This window comes from Ammospiza nelsoni, chromosome 3 (genome assembly GCF_027579445.1).
Source record: "Ammospiza nelsoni isolate bAmmNel1 chromosome 3, bAmmNel1.pri, whole genome shotgun sequence".
NCBI lineage: Eukaryota > Metazoa > Chordata > Aves > Passeriformes > Passerellidae > Ammospiza > Ammospiza nelsoni.
In genome coordinates, this window is record NC_080635.1 from 68,635,822 (window position 1) to 68,655,508 (window position 19,687).

General features: G+C 42.0%; 1 protein-coding gene across 3 annotated transcripts in view; it reads left to right on the top strand.

The window, feature by feature from the left end:
• FYN (FYN proto-oncogene, Src family tyrosine kinase) overlaps nt 1–19,687 on the top strand; it is a 138,727-nt gene that overhangs the window by 47,250 nt on the left and 71,790 nt on the right. For all 3 annotated transcript variants that reach the window (XM_059467436.1, XM_059467437.1, XM_059467438.1), the window contains exon 2: nt 13,157–13,227. The gene's annotated coding sequence lies outside the window, so the exon portion shown is untranslated. The remainder of the gene's footprint in view (nt 1–13,156; nt 13,228–19,687) is intronic.

Here is a 19,687-nt window from a genome sequence, read left to right on the forward strand (position 1 = left end):
ACCAAGAGACAGTTCATTTCTACGGCGAGATGCTATAAATAGCTTGCTCTGTTAACATATATTGTTTCTGTGAATTCTACAATCAGGGTTTTATTCCAAGCCTACAAAATGCTTTGTATACCCTTGTTACTTTGTACGTGCTGGTGCTTCCCCCCACAAAATGAGAGGTAAGCCTGCCATTTGCAGGGCAACACTGCAAGTTCTGTTGATAAAGGAGCCAGCCTTCCTAAACAGGCCTGTTACAGTCTTAATTTTTTACATCACTAATACCAAAAGGACCAATGGACATTTTTAAGGCAAGTAGGGCAGGACTTGCTGAAGTTCACACACATCGGTTTTTATTTATTCACCCAGGCTGCAATGTTTTCTACTGCTCTGCTCTCTACTAATGCTTACAGTGAGTCTGGGTCAGAAGCTGTAGCTACTGCAAGCCTTGAAAGCTTTGCAGGGCTTTTAGGAAGCTTGTAATTGCTCCACTGTGAATCCTAGAGTGAGAAAGAACTTGCCTAGGAGGAGAATGTCTTCACTTACTGCTCATGCAGTGAAAACTCTATGGACATAAATGGTCTCAGCTGTATGGTATGCATCTGTCACTCTGCACCTTCTTATTTTCTTCCTTTTACATAGTCCTGGTACTGGAAGCCCTCTTCTTGGGAGATGAATTTCAGTTTCCATTTAAATCCATTTCTGCATTTGACTAACTGATGCTCAGTCCACATCCCTTCCCCCTCTTTACATGAAATGGAATCCAATGAGCTGTTGAAATTTTCAGAGAGATGAAAGATGTGACCCAGAGGTGTCTGTGCAGAAAAGGGAAATGCTTTGGTGTTCAGGCAGTTGATAGAACACACGTGTTTATGAGGAACCATTGCTCTCTCTTACTTTTTGTCCTCTTCTTTTAAATGCATCCATCTGCTTGTGGAGAGCACTGTTTTCACTCCCCATACACGTGTATGGCAAGGTGAAATGCAGATCCCTTTTTTGGTACCCTTCCATGCATGAGGTGTTCCAAAGAACTTGTAGCTCTCTGTCTGTGAGGGTGGGCTGGATGTGCAGTAAGCAGTGGAGAAGTGCAGCAAGCATGTGTAGCATGGGGAGAAGAAGCAGACCAAGTACACTGGTCGTTGTCCAAGGTGAAAACTGCTATGTGTGGTGAGCAGGGTGTCTTGACATGCCAGTAGCATTCCTGCACAGACTGCCCAGCTGCAGTGCCAATGGCTTTGTGGGACTGTTGTGATCCCAAATTCTATGGACAATTTGTCATTTGATGTAAAAGTATATGCGAGAAAAAGGAACCGGATGTTTTTATCATGTACAGTTTAGATTTAAAATATGACTATTGATTAGCTGCCAATGATGGTGTTTATTGTTGAAATCTTCACAACTGGCCCTTGCAGCAGCTCCCAGATTGTGCAAATGGTTTTTTGGAGGGGAAATTAATTAGCTGGCTTGCATATTCCAAAGAAAGAGGAAAAAAAGGTCTCCTCTCTTTGCTCTCAGGCGTGCATCCTTGTTTTTTCCATAGGATTGTTATGGATATGTACTTCCAGGGATTGTACTGTCAGCCTGTACCATTCATGCATTTTGTGGAGTTCATAATCGAATGCGTTCAGGGCTGAAAGTGGCACACGTGCTGCTCTGAATGCTCCTTCTCAGATGTCTCCTGCTGCTGGTAACCCACATTCTGCAGCTGGAGGCTGCGCTCCAGGCATGAATGGGGCGTCTTGTGCTTCAGCCAGGCGGAGTGAACTTGATTCTAGGTCAAAATCAAATGTGACATTTCCTAAATGCGTGAGTCCAAGCTAGTTACAGCACTAAAAAGCAGAGCCTGTGAGTACTTTCTGTGTGTAATTTCTCAGTGATTTGCAGTCTATTTTACTCAAGATGGGAGGGACATTGAATGTGGGTTTATTATTCTGGTTATACCTGCAAAACTGAGAGTAGGAAGAAAATAAACCAGTGTCACCTCATCACATAGGGGGGCAAAAGACTTACCCTTACAGTACCAAAAAGCCACTTCTGTTGTTCCAGGGTGAGGGTATCCTGTTTACAAACAGTGGCCTAGATATTACCTGCCAGCACAGCTCCTTAAATCCACAGCCTGCTTCTCTCTGCTGCACTGTTCTTCCCCACAGCCCTCACAGGCACAGCGAGAGCAGGCAGTGACCCAGATGCGCTGCTCTCAAAGTGCCATTTGTTCCCAGCACTCAGCATGCTGGCAGATTTGACACATGGCTACACACGCATCCATCACTAGACCAAAATACGCCTCTCCCGTGCTGTAAGGGGTGTTGTATCAGATAAGCCACTGCTGACAGAGCCAGTAGCTGTTCACACATCCTCTGAGGTGTGTGGCAGTGTGGGTGCATGGGACACCTGCCCTCCGAATGTGGAAGATTTGTTGAGCTGCATGATGCGGTCCTGGTGCTAATTTTTTTTTTTTTTTTGACTGCTTAAACTTTCCAGGGGGTTAGCAGGCAAGAATTTTGCTACTACATGCTTTGTTACCAATGCTACGAAAAAAGAAAAAGGAGAAAGGCCTTTTTCCACTTCTGTTTTTTATCAGGGAGTACAGAGCTGTGTTCTTTCTCTTCTCCTATTCTGACTACAGCTTTATCTCTGATTCCTTTGTTACATGTATGTATGCAAATGTGTTTATACAAATATGTATTTACACACACACACACAACACACATATAAAATCACCAGTCATAGATACATAGGTATATAAGGTTGTTGAGACTGGAACATAAAACTAGTTTTCTCTTCCCTCATCCAAGCTATAACCTCAATCAGTCCTTTTACACTTCTTTGTGGATACCAAGCCACCAAGTCTCATTCAGCATGACTAAACAGATATCCATTTATACCTCTCTTCCTTCCTCCACCTGCAGCTTTCCACATTATCTCACACTGCTGTTGCCATGGACAACATCAGTGTCCCTCAGCCAGGCCAAAAGCTGTCCATCTCTTAGTTCCCTGTGTCTTTGCTCTGCGATCAGCCGATTCTTCTTGCATACAGTGTCTTTATAAATGCTCTGTGCTATCCACTCCACACAGCTGAAATTCACATCTAAGTACTCATTTGTTGTCTTGAATTACTGCAACATCATTTTCTCTGGCGCCTTCAGATTGTAATTCCATCTGTCCAGAATGTCTTCACTAAAGAAATTTGTCCCATTTCCTCATTTTTTAGCAGTGTAACCTTCCCTACACACTCCTATACTGATTTCATCATTCAGCACAAGATGCCTGTCTTTATCACCAAAGACCCTCCCTTCCTCTCCCATCTGTCAGCCAGCTCCAAGAGGGCATCCTTCTCCTCCAGCCTCCTGTGATGCCTGTCTCCTCCAGTGCACGAGCTGCTTTCTGACATGTCACTACAGATTTTCTGCTGACCTAACCCATCCGGTTAATATCAGCAGGACTACTTTCTTCTTGTGCTTTATGTCTCTCCTTTGAAATGTTCTCTTTTTGTCTGGGATGCAGGCAATGCAGAGCAGCTCACCACCCATCTTCAGCTTTCAGAGTGCAGCACTTGCACAAGTAGTAAGCACTCATTGTAATTTTAGACCTTATTGAGATTAAGGCCTTAACCAGCATCTCCTGTCACTGCAGGCTTTTAAAAATAGGCTCAACATGCACGGTAATAGCAGCATGGTTGTAACCATGGCAATGCAAGGAAGGCAGGGTTTGCAGGCAGGGATCTTGCCAGACCAACTGGCGTGTCTGAGGGCTGGACCAGGGCGACGCAGGGGAGAGGCTTCAGGCTCAGCAGGGAACTGTGAGCCTCAAAACACATCTTTTTTCCCCCAGCCAGGTCAGGTGGCCTGATAAAAATAATAACATAAGTGTAGTTGTTCTGCCTTGAGCAGGGAAGCTGCCTGGATGGTCATTCAAGGTCCCTTTTGCTGCTGTGGCTGTTTTAACAGGCAGAGCTGACTTCTCCTTGTCCATGTGCCGTGTGTTCTGATCTTCTGCTGACACCAACAGAAGGCCTCTGAACATCAAGAAACCAGAATATCCTCATTAAGGATCTTCTTGGAGGATAGGAGAGTAATGTATCGCTCTTTGCGCCAAGGCTGACTTTGTGCAGCAATAAAGCATGAATATTAAACAGGAAATCAATGACACTTCTGAAACATGTCTGAGACAGAAATCCAGATGCTGTCTGAGGATATAGGCCTTATGTCTATGCTACTCTTTTTTTTTTTTTTTTTTTTTAAAGCTTCATCTGCATATTGGTGGTGTAAGATGTGGGCATAGCAAGAGAAAAACCAGATCTTTCAGCCCAGTTTCCTGAGGAAGTGGGGGTTAGGCTGTAACTCAGTGTGTTTGTACACCAGTCCTCCTCTTTATAAGTTTGCAGGCTGCCTCCAGCCAGGGAGGGGCCTTCAGGGGCAGCATTTGCCTGCCCTGCCCTTTCTCCAGGCATTAGCTGCTGCAGGGACATGGGCTGGGCGTGCTGGCAGCAGGAGCAGGAGCTGCAGACCCCTGGAGCAGCTCAGCAGTGGCTGCAGCAGGGCTTGTGCAGTGAATGCGACTGGCCACCAGGCATCTGGGGCTGTGCGAGAGCCAGGAGCACTGGGATGCAATGTGGGAAGGACTCTCATTGTAAAGTTAGCATCACACGTCCAGATGAGCTGGAAATTGACTTGCATTAGTTCCACTGATCAGGCGTTCGCTTAATCTTGAAAAACAAAAGACAAAAAAAAATAGGGAGGTTGTACTGAATAGTGATGACATTTTAAATCCTTAGAATATTTCAACAAAATAAATGCTTTTGTGCAGCTTCTGCGCTGCAAAGAGGTTTATATTAATGTAGCACAATCCTGGAATTACATGAGCCTTGTGTTTTTCTGGTTCACACTGGGACACTTGCTTTCTAAGGGAAAACCTGTTGTCTTTAAGGGCAGTGTGAAAGAATAAAGATTTGATCTAGAGCTTGAGGCTGAAGCATTACATCAGTGCAAAATCTTTTCATTCATAGTTCTAGTGTGTTGTCCTGAGAATTTAATTTCCTGTTTGCAGTATGGGAGAGTCTTTTTTGGAAGCCACTGAAGAGCAGGGATAGTTGTTTAAGGTGTTTTTTGAAGGTAAATTGTCAAAATACAGTAAATTTTGTGGTTGTTCCTTTTATTTATGTATGTATTTATTAATGTTATTTCCTGAATATAGAACCCAGCAACATAAAGTCTCATCATTAAAGTAAGTAAATAAATAATAAGTGAAGTAGCATGAGGGACAGCACTTTTTTTTTTTTTTTTTCCCCACTCGTCCCCATCCTCAGCCCATTGGTGATTTTTTTCCTGGGTTTTGCAATGCTTCTCAGATTTCAAGGTTATATTCTCTTCCGTTTTGTCTTATGTGACAATGAAGGACCTTATTTGTTTTCTTTACTTGTCTCACTATTTAAAAAAATAAACCAGAAAGTCAAGTTTTTTGTTCTTGTATTTCCAGTACTCTTGTTTATTTTGAAACTTCCAGAAAGAGATAAGAACAGCTTAAGAAAAATGTTCTCCAGAGTAATCCCTTAAAGAGCAGCAAACAAACACTGCAGATTGGTCCTAAAGGCTGTGCTTCCTTTCTGGGGAGGGAGAGAGGATGTTTTCTTTTTAGCTGTGCTCTAATCATCCGATCTGGGATTTGATAAGCTCCACACGTCTGAAACCGCTGCCTCCTCCTGTCTTCCCCCTTCCTGCCTCTCAGAAGATTAAAGTGAACATGGCAAAAAGGAAACAGTTTATTTTCAGCTTGTTGTAGTTAATAATTAGTTTACAGTGCGGCATTCTCATTGTTTGTATTCTAATCGTGTTGCTATATTCTTTTCTTACACTGTTTACTTTTCACATCACGGGCCTTCTTTGATACAGAAATAGGTTTACAAATAGCCCATTCTTGCAGAATTTCAGCCTCTTTTCAACATTTTTGTGTTGCACATCGGGAAGTGTGGCACATGTAGGTGGGGTATCTTCTGCAAAGGCTCACCTTGCCTGCCCCCCCATGCTTTTTTTTCACTCTGGGACAATTTGGAATTACAGCAGTTGTGAAACCACAATAGGAAGCGATCAAGCCATTAAAGTATTGCATGTACAAGATATAAGTATCATTTGGCTCATTTAAAATTAGCTAAATCCATGTATTGGCTGAACTATAAGAAGTCCTCAGTAAACACACCCAGTTTGTCCTAAGAGATACTTGTGCTGAATTCTTTTAACCTTTAAAGCCTTGAAGTAAATTTGCCAGGACTTTGAGTCTGTGTGTTCCCATGTGTGTATTTTTAATGATTTCTTCCGTAATGGGAATGACTGACATTATGGGTACTGTAATATTGCAACACCAGCATATATGTTCTATATATATTCTCTCTGTATGTGTTTATTGTATGTCATGGAAGAAATGTCCTTAATTAAAACCATGCACACTGATCAAAGCACAAAAATATTTATTGTATAACTAAGATTCTCTCTTAAGGGGAAGGGGAAATTTGTTTATAATAACAATTTCTTATAAAAGCAAAATTTTGTATACAAAAAACTACATTTGCTTTGCACTGTAATTGCACTTCTAAATGGCCTTTACTGCTTCTGCAGGAGGTTTGTAAATACACTGTTTAGCCAGTTTCTGCTAAAGGTCCTTCTGTGTCAATCCTGTATCTTTAGAAGGAAGGCATTTTCTTCTCTGAAACAAACTGGAAAATCAATTTTTAAAACAAAGGCTTCTGAAACCTTGAATTATGCATGGGGTTTTTTCCCCTGCTGTATTTTTTAACTTTTATAGTGATGTGAGTACTTATTTCTGGCATAGAAGTGTTTCACTGATGCCAGTGGGATACTGGGCAGGTAAGGATGAGCAGGCTGGGGGTCTGGGAGAGTGATGCAGCACTGGCTGTAGCCACCATGTCCCCACATCACTGTCTGCCTGTGCCTTCCCTCGGCCCCAGAGATCCCCAGCAGCATTTCTAGGAGCCAGCTCAGAGGGATAGAGAGTTCAGTCTATTTTTAGGACTATGGTCTCCATTCATTCATTTTTAAAAAAAATTGTTTGGGGCATAGTACTTCTCGGTTTTCTGCAAAGTGAAATGCAAGTGCTCTTCCCATAATTAATGAAGGTTTTTTTTCTACTATTTTGAGAACTGAAGTGTGTTGCTGCAATCACATGCCCCTCATATGTGGCACTCTCAGTCTGAGTGCCTGCTCAGTATTGAGCTTGCTAATAGCTTCCCCTATGGATTGCTCAGCCCCGTGGCTGCCCACGGCCTCCTGACCCAGGGACAGGAGTTCCAGGGGAGGCTGAGCTGTGCTCAGCATGGGCTGCCTTTCAGCTCACACACAGCTAGCTGCACTCTTGCCTCTCTCCCCAGCAGTGCGGATGACCAGGGGTGCCACAGGGTTTGGGTTCTTCTCAGAACACTTTCAAAGGGCAGGATTTAAGAGTGGGCCTCAAGTGCCATGGCCTTTCTGTCACCAGTGGCTTCACTGTGCCATTCTCCACTTGCTCACCATAACCACCGGCTGTCCCACTGAGGGTTTCTGAAAGCTGTTGGCATCTTTTGATTCTTTGCATCTGCCTCTGCTGGGTCAGTGTACACATCCATCCTCTCTGCCTCTGCTGGCACTTTCCAGGCAGGAGTTGCTGTTGGATGGTGTTGCATTTCCAGATCGCAGCTTTATGCTTTCAGCTCTGCCATTACAAAGCCAAGCTGATGCATGGAAAAGGAGTTGTGGGTGAAGATTTTATTTAGTTTATCCAGTTTGAAAGTAGAGAAAGGCAGAAGGTACTGATATCACTGATACTGAGCTGGCAGTATTGAAGGGCTGGAACTGCCTGGGTGAGGGGCACAGCCCAGGGTGAAGGAGAGCAAGCAGCTTGGGCAGGGCCGGGAGCCACAGAACATGGGCAACAGCTGACAGTAGCACGTCTGCTAAAGGTGAGTCAATATAGCAGCTCAGCTTTTGATCTTCAGCACAGTTTGTGGATTTCTTTCTCTTCACAGCTCCATTTTATTAAATCAGAAAAAGTTTGAGCAAAACCTCTGTTTTCCTGGTGTTTTCCTCCCACGTTTCCTGTTTCTTAAGACTTGTTGCCACTGCAGTGGTGACTTTGCATCTGAGTTCCTTCTGCTCCAAATGGAAAGGGCAGACGTGTTTTTAGACAGGAACAAGTTTAATGGTGCAGACAAACATTCTTGTTTTGAAACTACTAAACTACTTTTGGACTCCTTTAACAGAGGGACCTAGTGATCCTTATTTACATCCTGCATGTGCGGAAGCTTTCCAGTAACTGTTTTAGAAACCCAGTGACTTTGACATGAAAAAATGCAGAGTGCCTCTCCCATAGCCCCTGTCCTCTTTCCAAGTTTTGGCACTGTTGCGTGGGAGGACAAACCACTGGAATAGTATTGTCTTAGTCTAAGTTTTCTAATAGTGTTGGTGGTTGGTGTTTTTTTTTCCTTTGCTGTTGTCCAGGGGTGTGTCTGGACTTGTTGCAAGAGCAGATTTTGTTGGGAGCTTTCTCTTTCTGCCCTCAGCTCTCTCTCCCCAAGCCTGTTGATGACAAGGCTTTTTCATATCATGTGCCAGCTATCTGGGACCTCACTTAGAAAAGGGATGGTTTCAGGCTAACAGGGAGGCTTTTGTCTCTGTGTAAGAACAAGCCTATAAGCTTCCCTTAAACTTTAAATGTTTTATTGTTGGAAAGCTTTCAGATGTTCACAGGATAAGGGCTCTTTATATGTAATCTGGCATTGCACAGTAAAGGATTACTTTATGTAAGTTAAGATGTGCAGTTCCTTTATAAACTGGCTGAATTCAGCATGTAGGATATTGGTTTTCTCCTTCTGTTCTGTGTTGCTTCTAGAAGGGATTTCTTGGTTTCGGTCAGTTGGAGGTTTTTTTGGTTAGTTGGTTTTTGGTTTTAGTAAGGTTACAAATCTTAGGTGATGGGAATAGGTGGAATATGCTGCATGCACTCTATTAAAAACTGAACATGTGTGCTTCCATAGATTTGTTCAAACAGCCAGTGTCAGCAGAGTCCTGGGTGACAGAATCTTCAACCAGTCCATAAAGAGTAGCTTGATATTGCTAGAGCAGAGTCCTAGTAACCTACTACTGAAAAGAACTTTTTGGACCAATTCATGGCCCCAAATCTGTGTGGTATGATGTAGTGTAACATAAGCATGACTGACATTGAAACAGATAAGAAAAAGCAGGCTATTACTCTGAAGAGACTAACCAACACTTTCTTTTCAAAGTGGATCCAGCTCATTTACTGGTTACACATCCTGATCCAGACATGTTCCTTTGTAAACTGTTCAGCATGAAAAACTTAATCTTCCTAGTTTTTGCCAAGTAAAATAGCAGCCCAAGCACCAGGAATGCCTGCTTCTACTTGAGGTTTGAAAAAACAGCAGCAGAAGCATGTTGCTAATAGAAAACTGACAGATGTTCATAATTATGTAGATTTTCTTCTGTGTTTGAGTGCCATAAACTCAATTGCATCTACTGGCATTTGAAAAGTGTGTAAGACCACTTATGACTTCAACCAGCCACTTCCTCCAGCTGCGTGAAACTCGTATGAACTGCAACATGTACCAGGCCAGCACCCTCTGTGTGTGGCTGTTTTTATGCTTTCAGTCATGTTATTATCTGTTTTCAATGGTGAGTAAATTGTCACTGAACAGTTTTTGCTTCAATGAACAATCAGGAGTTTTGTGGGTTCCCATCTAGGATTATTCACAATGCATTTGATTCAAAGACCCTTGAAGTTGGTGAGTGCTGATGGATTTGGGAGTGCAGGTTTGAGAAAAAAGCATTTACCATGTCTGATTTCAGTGATTTCTCTTTTGTCAGTAGTAATAAACTTAATTCTGATCCCAGTATGAACTGACAAAAACACATCTGAAAGCTGATGAGGAAAAATAGAGGTTGTCTCATGAAGCAGACAATGTCATGAAAGCGAACACGCAAATGATGTCTAGTTATTGCCACATTGTTTCACAAAATATTTCTTTACAAAAAGAAAGTGACTTTTCCACAAGCTACATAGCTACACTGCTGATATATATGTAACACTAGGAGGGTTTTTGGTGAAAGGCAGCAGTTTGTGGAAGCTTGTCCTGCCTGCAGGAAAAGGCTGGTCCTGGCAGATAATAACTCTGATTGTCCCCCAGAAGTGTTTTGCTTTTCTTTAATGTTTCAAATCATGTCGCTCTGAGATTCAGCACAACTTTCTGTGTCCATTGGTGTGCTAAGGATTTTCTGTGTCTTACCATGTAGGAGGAGATGCTTTCATTTGGACACTGGTTGGACAAACTGTTTGTTTCCTCTTCTATTTGTTATACTAATTGTAAGAGAATTGGTGTGCCTTGAGGCCTGTATTAATTTATTTTGCATCTCCTGTGCTGTACTCTCCAAAGTGAGCAGAGCTTTTCTAAAAAGTGCTCATTAAAATTTGGAGATATGTATCATGATCCAAAGCCTTCAAGAAAAAGGAATATTTCCCCTACATTCTTGGGTAGAATGAAAATCATTAAGACTGAAATTGAATTCTGTATGGGCCCCCAGACTGAACACAAATAAAGAGTGAATAATCTTTGGTTTACTCTGCATGCTGTGTCCTGCCCTCACCCTCAATTATGCAGCAAAATACTTCCCTTCCCTTCTCCCTCCCTGTTCCGCCTCCAAGCCTCTCTTCTCCTTTGTAGCCGAAGAGATACAGCACATTTTTCATCATCTAAAATCAAGCAAAAGGCTTCCCCAAGCTTTCTATCTGCCATCCCTACAGTTCTGAAAATCCTGCAAGGCTAGAGATGTGGCAAATTGTGTGGCTGCCTTAGATTTAACAAGACACCTCTTTCCCTAGCCCTCTTGCTAGTTTTGGTCATACATGGTCTCAGTGAAAGGCTTGGGCCAGGCTCCCTTGGCATGTATTAAAGCAGCAGCATGCTGTAACGTGGAAATGTTACGTGTTACAAGTGGAGCTGTACTCTTGGTCCGTCCTTTCCATCTTTTCCTCCCTGTTACCCTAGAGTCAGCACAGGCTTTATTTTATTTTATTTTATTTTATTTTATTTTATTTTATTTTATTTTATTTTATTTTATTTTATTTTAATTTTTTATTCTATTCTATTCAGTCACTCACAAGCTTGTCTGAAGAATTTCTCCAGTTTGGTTTAGTCCTGGTTGCTGCACAGGCATTTGTGCTGGGGTGAGAGAGGAAGGGAGCACTGCCAGGGCTGCATCCAGAAGCTCCACACCAGTGCTGGGGGGAGTTCAGCCCCTTTTGGCAGTGGTGCCAGCCCTTATCTTTCAAGCATTCCTGGGACAAGCAGCATGAAGTACAGAGTTCCCTTATTTGTCACTCCTCTAAGGAAATTTTTAAATCAGTCTCATGGTGTAGAAGAAAATAATGAGCTAATCCTGAGTTGAGGTGCCATTGGATTGTTTTGGACCTGGCTCATTTCTTAAGCTTCTAACTTTTCTGCATGCAGATTTTATCCAATTAGTTCGGAGGCAGAAGTAGACTTTATTGACTTGATGTTTTCTTTCCAGGCCAAATGCCTGGAAGCTAGGGAGGGAAATAGATGGTGCTGGAATAATAACCACCTTCCCTGAGTTTGAGCAAAGCAGTTAAGACCCACTTTTTTTTTTTCAGTGTTTTCATAAACTCTGCCAAGCTGTACAAAAGGTGATGGGAGAGGAGGGGGTGTTCATTTTTTTTCTTTATTCCTTGATATACCCACTCTTTTTCTCAATTGCTAAACAAGGAAAGCAAGCAGAGACGATGCTTACATTTTTGCTTTTCTGTTAGAAAATATCTGTCTCAAAAATCCCTCACAACAGCCTCCTCTGATTTGTAATTTTTTTTCTTTTCTCCCCACCCTGATCCCTCCGCTCAAATGAAGTCTGAGCTTTATAATATCAAATGCCTGCTTGCTAATCAGGACTTAGAGCAATGTGATTCAGTTTCCATGTTTTAGAGGAATATTTATTTGGTTATTCCTTAATAGAAATTCTAATTTCGTAACTGCTTTTTATGTAATGATGACCAGTAAAAATAACTTGATTTAAGAAGCCATTCCTCTTTTGTTTCCTGTTTATGCCTACAGCGTCTTTCAGGAGAGGTGCTGGCACAAGAGTTGCTGTTTCTGCAGCTGAGGCAGGTTTTCATGATCAGTGCAGGGCTCCAAGTCATCTGTGTATAGCTGTGAAGTTACTCCTCCAGCAGTAATTTCACAGATACCTCTCTGGCGAAAAGTTCAGCCACGTACTTGGGGGAGAATGGCACTTAGAAGCAGTTCAAATTTAGTCTGGCTTCACTGGTGTGGCTTCACCTGAAAGTGATGTTCTTCTCCATTTGCTGCACAGTTACCCCTCCCAACCCTGAGCACCAGCAGAATCCTTGCCTCCTCCCTCTTCTAGGAGTTTACAAACTAAATGTTTTAACATCATTGTTAGTCTGTGCTCCATGAGTTATTCTTTCAAAGATTTCGCCTTAAGGGAAAATGAAGCTTAGCTGTCATTTGAAATTTACTCAGGGTCAGCAAAATGATGGCATTTGTCACTTTTGCTCTCCATCTTCTTCAAACGGGCCCCAGTGTGTGTCAAGCTGGATATTGTGTTGGCTTCCTCCTTCTCCCTCTTTGTTCTCCTAGAGAATGCCAAGTAATTAATACAGTCTAAAAATGAAGTGTGGCACAACCCCTTTTTTCCCTTTGTGTTGTTTTCAAACAAGGGGCTGTCATGAACCTACGTGCATCCAATTCCAAAACCAGTTTGTTAAAACAAAATGACTTAGAGATACTGGATTGACCAATTTTTTTAGGGTTGGATGTGAAATAATTGGCACACTTGCTGTGTGCTGCTGTGTGTTTCTTGTTGTTGACCTTGTCTCCCTGAAGTCTGGATAGCCATCATGTCGGTGACAGTGATGTGTCTGAGCAGTCTGAGGGAGTCCTGAAATTATTTTAATATTTTGCATAATACTAGTGGAATTCAGTAATTAGTTGTGAAGGTTCAGATCTAATTGCCTCCTTCCCTAAACCAGGAAAAATGGTGGAAGTTGGTGATAAATGTTAGTAGAGAGAGAAGAAAGTGTCATATAATTTGTGGTGTTCCAGTCACTTATTATTTTTCTCCTTCTCTTTATTTTACAGGGCATGTTTTCAAGCCATTTGTGAGGAAATGTGGTGAATGTAAACTTGCTCTCTTCGGGGGGGAAATTGTGGTAAGTGGTGCTGTCTTGATTAATTTTGGTTTTCAACAAAAATTTCAGAAAGGTTGTTTTAGCTTTCTTCAGTTTTATTTTTTCTTTTATTATTTTTTTTCAGCTCTGGAAAATAAAGAGATATAGTTCATTATATGTGTTCTTTCTCTGGTACAGAGACTTGCAGTATGAGAAGCATTGACAGAGAACAGCATGCTGGGCCTCAGGGCAAGGAATGTGTTTTCATTTGCTCCAGTGGCATCTGCTTATTGTGTTTGTAGCTGTTCCATTCTGCTGAAGAGTGGTTGAGCTAAAACCTGGAGTAGAAGAAATAAAAAGGCCTAATTAAAAAACAAGGGGTACAAAAAAAGCATGCTAGCTGTATAAAAGACCAGGAGAAAGGTAATGCAGAGGGAGTATGTATTTCCCAAAGTGATGGGGGTGTCCAGTCCCTCTACAATCTTTCCATCTCTTCCCAGAATGTCACCCTTGCCATGTGGAACTGGGATGATTTGCTTATGTCTGAGAGATAAGGAGACAGTTAATGTGTGCTATACCAGTTTTCCTATTCCTCCTTTCCATACCAGATGACAAGCTTTGCTGCTTGTCTGACTGTATTGTATGCAACACTTCCAGAGGCATCAGCCTCCAACAGACTTCCCTCAGTGCTCTGGAAATATTACACACCATGTGTCTGTGCTGCTGAGCTGCACCACTCTGAAGTAGGAGGAGAGAGAGAAGAGCAGGAGGTAATTAGTGGCATGTCCCAACTAGAGGGAAGTGATTCAGAGAAAGCCCTTCAAACCTGCAAAAAATGAAGGCTGCAGATCTGGAGCAGTTAGTGGGCCCATCTTGCTTTTCCCCCTAGGAGACCATCAATATACACAGTTCTGGATAGTACCAATCCATCACCCTTGGGAAAAGAAACATGTCAGCAGAAGACTGTGTCCCTGCTTTCCCTTGGCCAAGCAGGGTGTTGGGCTGGTGCTTTTTCTCCAGGCAGAATGTGCAGATTGCAGACAAAAACTGGCTTATTCTCCACTGGCAGAAGACTTAAGAGTCAGATAGCCTGCAGGGTAGAAAACTGAAAATTAAAGACTGGCTCTGTGAGAACACTTGTTCTTTTCTGCCATTTAAAAAACCCTAGATGTTGTTACATCATGTAGAAAGATCTGGATTACCTAGCAGATGTTTAAATGTAGATCACTTACCCCTCTGCAGAACATTTACTTTAAGAGACAGGAAAAGAGGATAGAGAAGCCCAGAAATCCACAAAGAAGCTGGCCAAACACATGAAAAGTCCTGCCCAATTGTACCTGGGTAAACCCTACTGCAGCTCATTCTTTTAAATTATTTTCTCTCCTCTAATCAGCTTTTCTGACAATTGTGTGTGTTGTAAGTTTGCATCTATATCCCTATGAGAAGTAAAAACAATTTTTAAACTAGAATTTGGTTGTAGGGTCACAGATGAGCCACAGATCAGAGCATGAGTTCATTAGTCCATGAGATTTTGTGGTGACTTTCACAAAACTTTGTGACTTTGCTACAAAAGAGGGTAGGATCCGTATCTAGTTTTCTTTTTGGTGGCAGTACTGATACTTGATCCTAAAAGTTATCCAGTGTTCTTCCTTACAGGTTTTTGTGGGTTATGACAAAGTTCACAGGTTGAAAGAGAACTATTTAGAAATAGTGATGCTATGCAACACCAAGGAAAAAAAAGTTTATCAGCAGGCCTGGTAGTTGGATGGTTCTGTTCTAATTTCCATTCAAAGATGCTTGTTAAGGTCAGCCTGGTCTCCATGGCTCACCTTAATAAGACATCACAGTTCAGGAGCAGCAAGGAAAAAGTGACAGAAGCATGCTTCTTAGAATCATGGAATAATCCTGGTTGGAAAAAACTGCCACGAATCTGCCAAGAAACTCGTACAAACTGTTGTCTTGTCCAAACTCCCACTTGAAACAGCTCCTATTAGGTCAGGTTGCTCAGGGCCTTGATTTTCAAAATTCAGCTGGCTGGAAACTTTACAGCCCTTCTGGGCATCTGGGCATTATGTCTGACCATCCTCAGAGTGAAAAAGGTGCTTTTTTCTTGCTTCTTGCTGTTGTTTGCTGTCTGTCAGTGTAAACTCTGCATCTTCTCTGCCTGTGAGAGGGAACTCTTGAAGGAGATCTCAAAATCAGGAAAGTTGCTTCACATGGCTCCATGGAAATTGGTGTCATGCAGATGCAGTAAACTTGCTAGGAGGGACAAAAACCCAATGACAATCTGGTTCACAGAGGCTCTACTTGGGCAATGTTTCTCAACCTATAGTTGATGTTCAGACTCAAAGAGCATGGCTGCTTGACTTGGTTGAATTTTGAAATGTGGAAAAGGATTAGCTGACAAACTGAAAACTGCCAGCTTTCCTCACTTGCTTATATGATGTAAATCAATGAAAAGAAGCACTTCTCACTGCTGGGTTGTAAACATCCAGGAATTTTTTCAAGCCAGTCTGGAGCTGGGTTTGTGCTCCAGGATTTTGCTCTAAAATTTGTTTTCCTGCAGCCATTAAGATACATAAACAGAGTGCAAATTTTCTTTGTTTTCACAGCTGTTCTTTTCATGCTTCCCACTTCAAACTGTTGGCAATATCTTATTTTGAGGTAGAATAATCAGGGACCTTGATTTTCTCATATGTGAGGATCTCTGAAATATCTCTTACCCTACTATATGTTTGCCTGTGGCATTACAAATTCCCAGGAGCTTAAAAATAATTGCAGAAAATGTAATGACAAAGAAACAGTTTTGCCCAGCCTCTGTCCCTAACCTACTGAATCCAAGAAGTACTGGACATGAAGAGGACGTTTTGAATTTATCTTGACATAGCTCAGAGGCTCAGCAGTTATTTGTTCATCTTCTATCAAAGTCCTAGAAAAGGTCATGCAGCCTCTAGATCAAAAACTCATAATGGATTTAAGAGCTGATTAGAGACATATACTTGAATGCTGGGAGGGGAATCTTGGCTGAATTTAAAACTCCCTCAGCTGAGCTGATGACAGTGAGAAGACCCTTCATTTGATGGGATTTCTGTGAAGCAGCCTCGTGGTTGCCAGAGCAGATATTCGTGTGGCACTGTAGGTTGACCGTGGCGTGTCACGGAGCAGCCACCCTTCCACATCACAAGGGGTCACAAGAAGCCTGACTGATGTAGGACAGAAAACCTTGGGGTGATCTCTCTTGTATTTTTTCCCACAGTCACAATGCTCTTTGACAGTCCACACTATCCTTGAAACTCTTGCCTTTCATAACATTTTTTGTATTTCTATGCATGACTTACGCTGTACAGTTTGGGGTGCTGTCCCTGGTTACAGCCATCACGATCAGGGGAGGATGAAGCTGTGAAGTGAACTGAGGGAGTGCTGTACCATAAACCTGACCTGCATCTTTCTGCACCAGGTGTGCAGGTGAGCATTCATCCATTTTCTATAGAATCGCTCTTCCTAGAAAAGCTGTGAATGCTTCAAACACAGGCTTTGATGTTGAATGTGTATCTCAGAGCCTGGGAGTCCGTGGCTCTTTTCCCTCTGAATTTAGACAGGGATACCTTCCCAGTTTGAGGGCTTTTTGATGTTTCAACTGAAATCTGAGAAGCTTTGCTTTTATTTGCACACTTCTCTGTAGACTAGAAGCAACTGCACATCTTAAACAATGGATTCAGTTTTTATATGAGTAGCTCAAGATAGATATATCAAGGAAAATTTGGATTTCTGCTAATACATTCATCTGCTATTTTGGGTTTTCTTCCCCCCTATTAGAAGAGTCAGATTTTTCTTCTCTCTTTATTAAAAAAAAAATTAGCATGTAATGGCTGCTTTGATTTTAAGAAATTGCCTAAAACCAAATTTTATATATTTATATAAGAAATTATATATAACCATCTTTATATGTAGTAAATTTGTTTGCCTTTAGAAAGGCTGTGATGCCCTGTGCATTCCTGGGTGTCCAATTTGTATGGTACAATTATTTATACCCCTGATGTCTATCAAAAATGCTATTGAACTTCTCTTGGTAATTCTTCACACCTGTCAGGTTTCTGACAGAAAGTGTTATAGAGCAACTATGTATTATCTGTGCTCTCACTACAGAAATAAGCTGCTGGGGCTTTATTACCTGTATTCTACCATACCCACAAGAGGATTTGCTTGAGTCATTAGCTGTTCTCTGTAATTAGGGCTGACCTGGTGCATTTTGGTCCTATTTCTAGCAGCTTTTAGTTTTCTGAAGTCATTCATTTGGGCACTGATGTGCCCGAGTAGTGTTCTTCTGTTGCTTATCTTCATTATCCCTTCCTGTGGGCTGAAGATTATCTTTCTCCTTAGGAAGGAAAGTGTGGGAAATGCTTGAACATTTTGATGTATTTGAGGCTTACAAAGATTTGCTATGTATTTGCTTGTAATTCCTTCAGTTGTAGTCTGTTTCTCCCAGTCAAATCCATTCAGAAGATGTGAATGCTGATGCTGCTGGGTGTAGTAAATGTTAAATCTGGTCCATAAGATTTCTGAGGAATGTGGTTTTCCCCCTGTCCAGAACTGCATATGTCCAGTCCCAACCAGATTGGATTTAGTCTGCTCTCTGTGAAACATTGTTACACTTGTGTTCATTTTATTAAATCAGATAACCCTACACAGCAAGGTTATGCTCCAGTCTCCTGCAGAAGAGATCTCTGTGTCTCAGACTCTGTCATTTTCATACATTTCACTGGTAATTCATTTAATATAGCTTTTTGTCCCATCTCCCCCAGCCCCTCCCTGCACAAAGTTTGAGGTGATCCAATTGTTGGAATTACTCAGCAAAAGAGAGTTGATCTGTGGGCCTTCTATGTGGATGTCTGTCCTGCTATAGCCACTGGAGAAGATATAGGGAAAGACAGGTAAAACAGCAGATGGAACAGAGCACTTCACACAAGAGAGCTGCATTTCCCAGCCCTCTTGGCTGGCTCAATGGCAAAGATGTTTGCAGTGGGTCACGATGTTACAGCAGCTTGAATATCCATGATAGGGTTTAGCAAGTGCTAAATTGGTTGTGTTTGTTTTTTTTATTGTTTTTTTTTTTTTTTTTAATCTAGATAATAAGCCTTCCAGCTGCTCTGTTAAAAGAAAAACATTACATTTTGAAAATTCAGATGTTGCATTAGGGGGTGTTACATCAGTGTTGCTCTGTTCTGTATGTGCCTTGGTGCAGTTGATACAAAAGCTCTTGTTCCATCACTCAGGCATGTTTCACACCTTATGTTCCCCTTCCTCTCCTGCAGAGAACTGGATGCAAACACCTATACAGGGCCGTGCCACCCCTCAGGAGCTCAGAATTAGCTGTGGAGCAGCCTTGCAGCTCTGTCTCATGGCCAGCTCTGATCACTCACAGCAAAACCGCAGCTTCAAGCAGGCAGGTGCCACCCAACTGGTCGTGGGATCCTGGAGCATTGTAGGTGGGATCTCCAGGGAAATTAGTTGCTAGGAAGCATCACCTCCTTAGTGAGCTCATGCAAATTAAGGTTTAGTTTTTCCAGAGGTTAGTAATTTAGTCATGTTTGGGAGTTTTTTGCAGAGATCAAAACACAAAGATTTTGCCTTGACACTTTGCAAGTTTATGGTCCAAATCACAAAACCTCTCGAGCTGTTCAAGGAGAGACCAGAAGCTTTTCGCATGAATAAATCACTCCAGTTTCCCATGCCTTGCTTCAGAATTAGCTTGAAAAATTTTGGCTGACGTCATGCCAAAAATCCAAAACAGCAACAAAGCAAGGGGGAAAAAAAGCCTCCCAGCAGACACCCAGCATGGAAAATATTGCCAAACTTGGGTCTGTTTGTGCCAAGTTTATAATCAGGCAGCAACAGGGTCTTAGTGTAGGTAATGCTCTCAACCCACAGCTAATGAGCCCTGCAGTGTAGGGAGTGAGGAACACTGTAGAGAGAGCCTGCATAATGCTCTGTGCAAGACATAGATCATATCTGGGAATAAAAAGAAAGGAGAACATGATCTCTGGGCATCAGATAAGGCCATTTCTGTGGATATTACTCTTACTAAAGGAATAAGTGTTGTAATGACAAATAGATCTATAGGTAGAGTATAAGGCATGTGGGCAGATGTAGATTTTCCTGACCTAAATGTGCTGTATTTTCCAGTCCCAGCCACAGCACTGCTTTTCTTCTCTATTTCTTTTATGAAATACAGGAGGAGGGAGATGGTTAAAGTAATTTTCTCAGCATTAATTCTGCCTCATCAATACTTCATGAATTTGATAGATTTGACAGTCATTTGGGAGACTATTTTATCAGCCAGGTTCAGTGGAGGTTGCTGAAACTAAGTGGAGGACAGAATGCATGTGTGTGTGATACAGGGTGCTGTGGTATCAGGATTTAATTATTATGGGATTTGCTTAGGAGATTTCTCTGTGCTATTTGTGAAGCTTTATGTTGGGCACTAAATACATTGCACATAGGC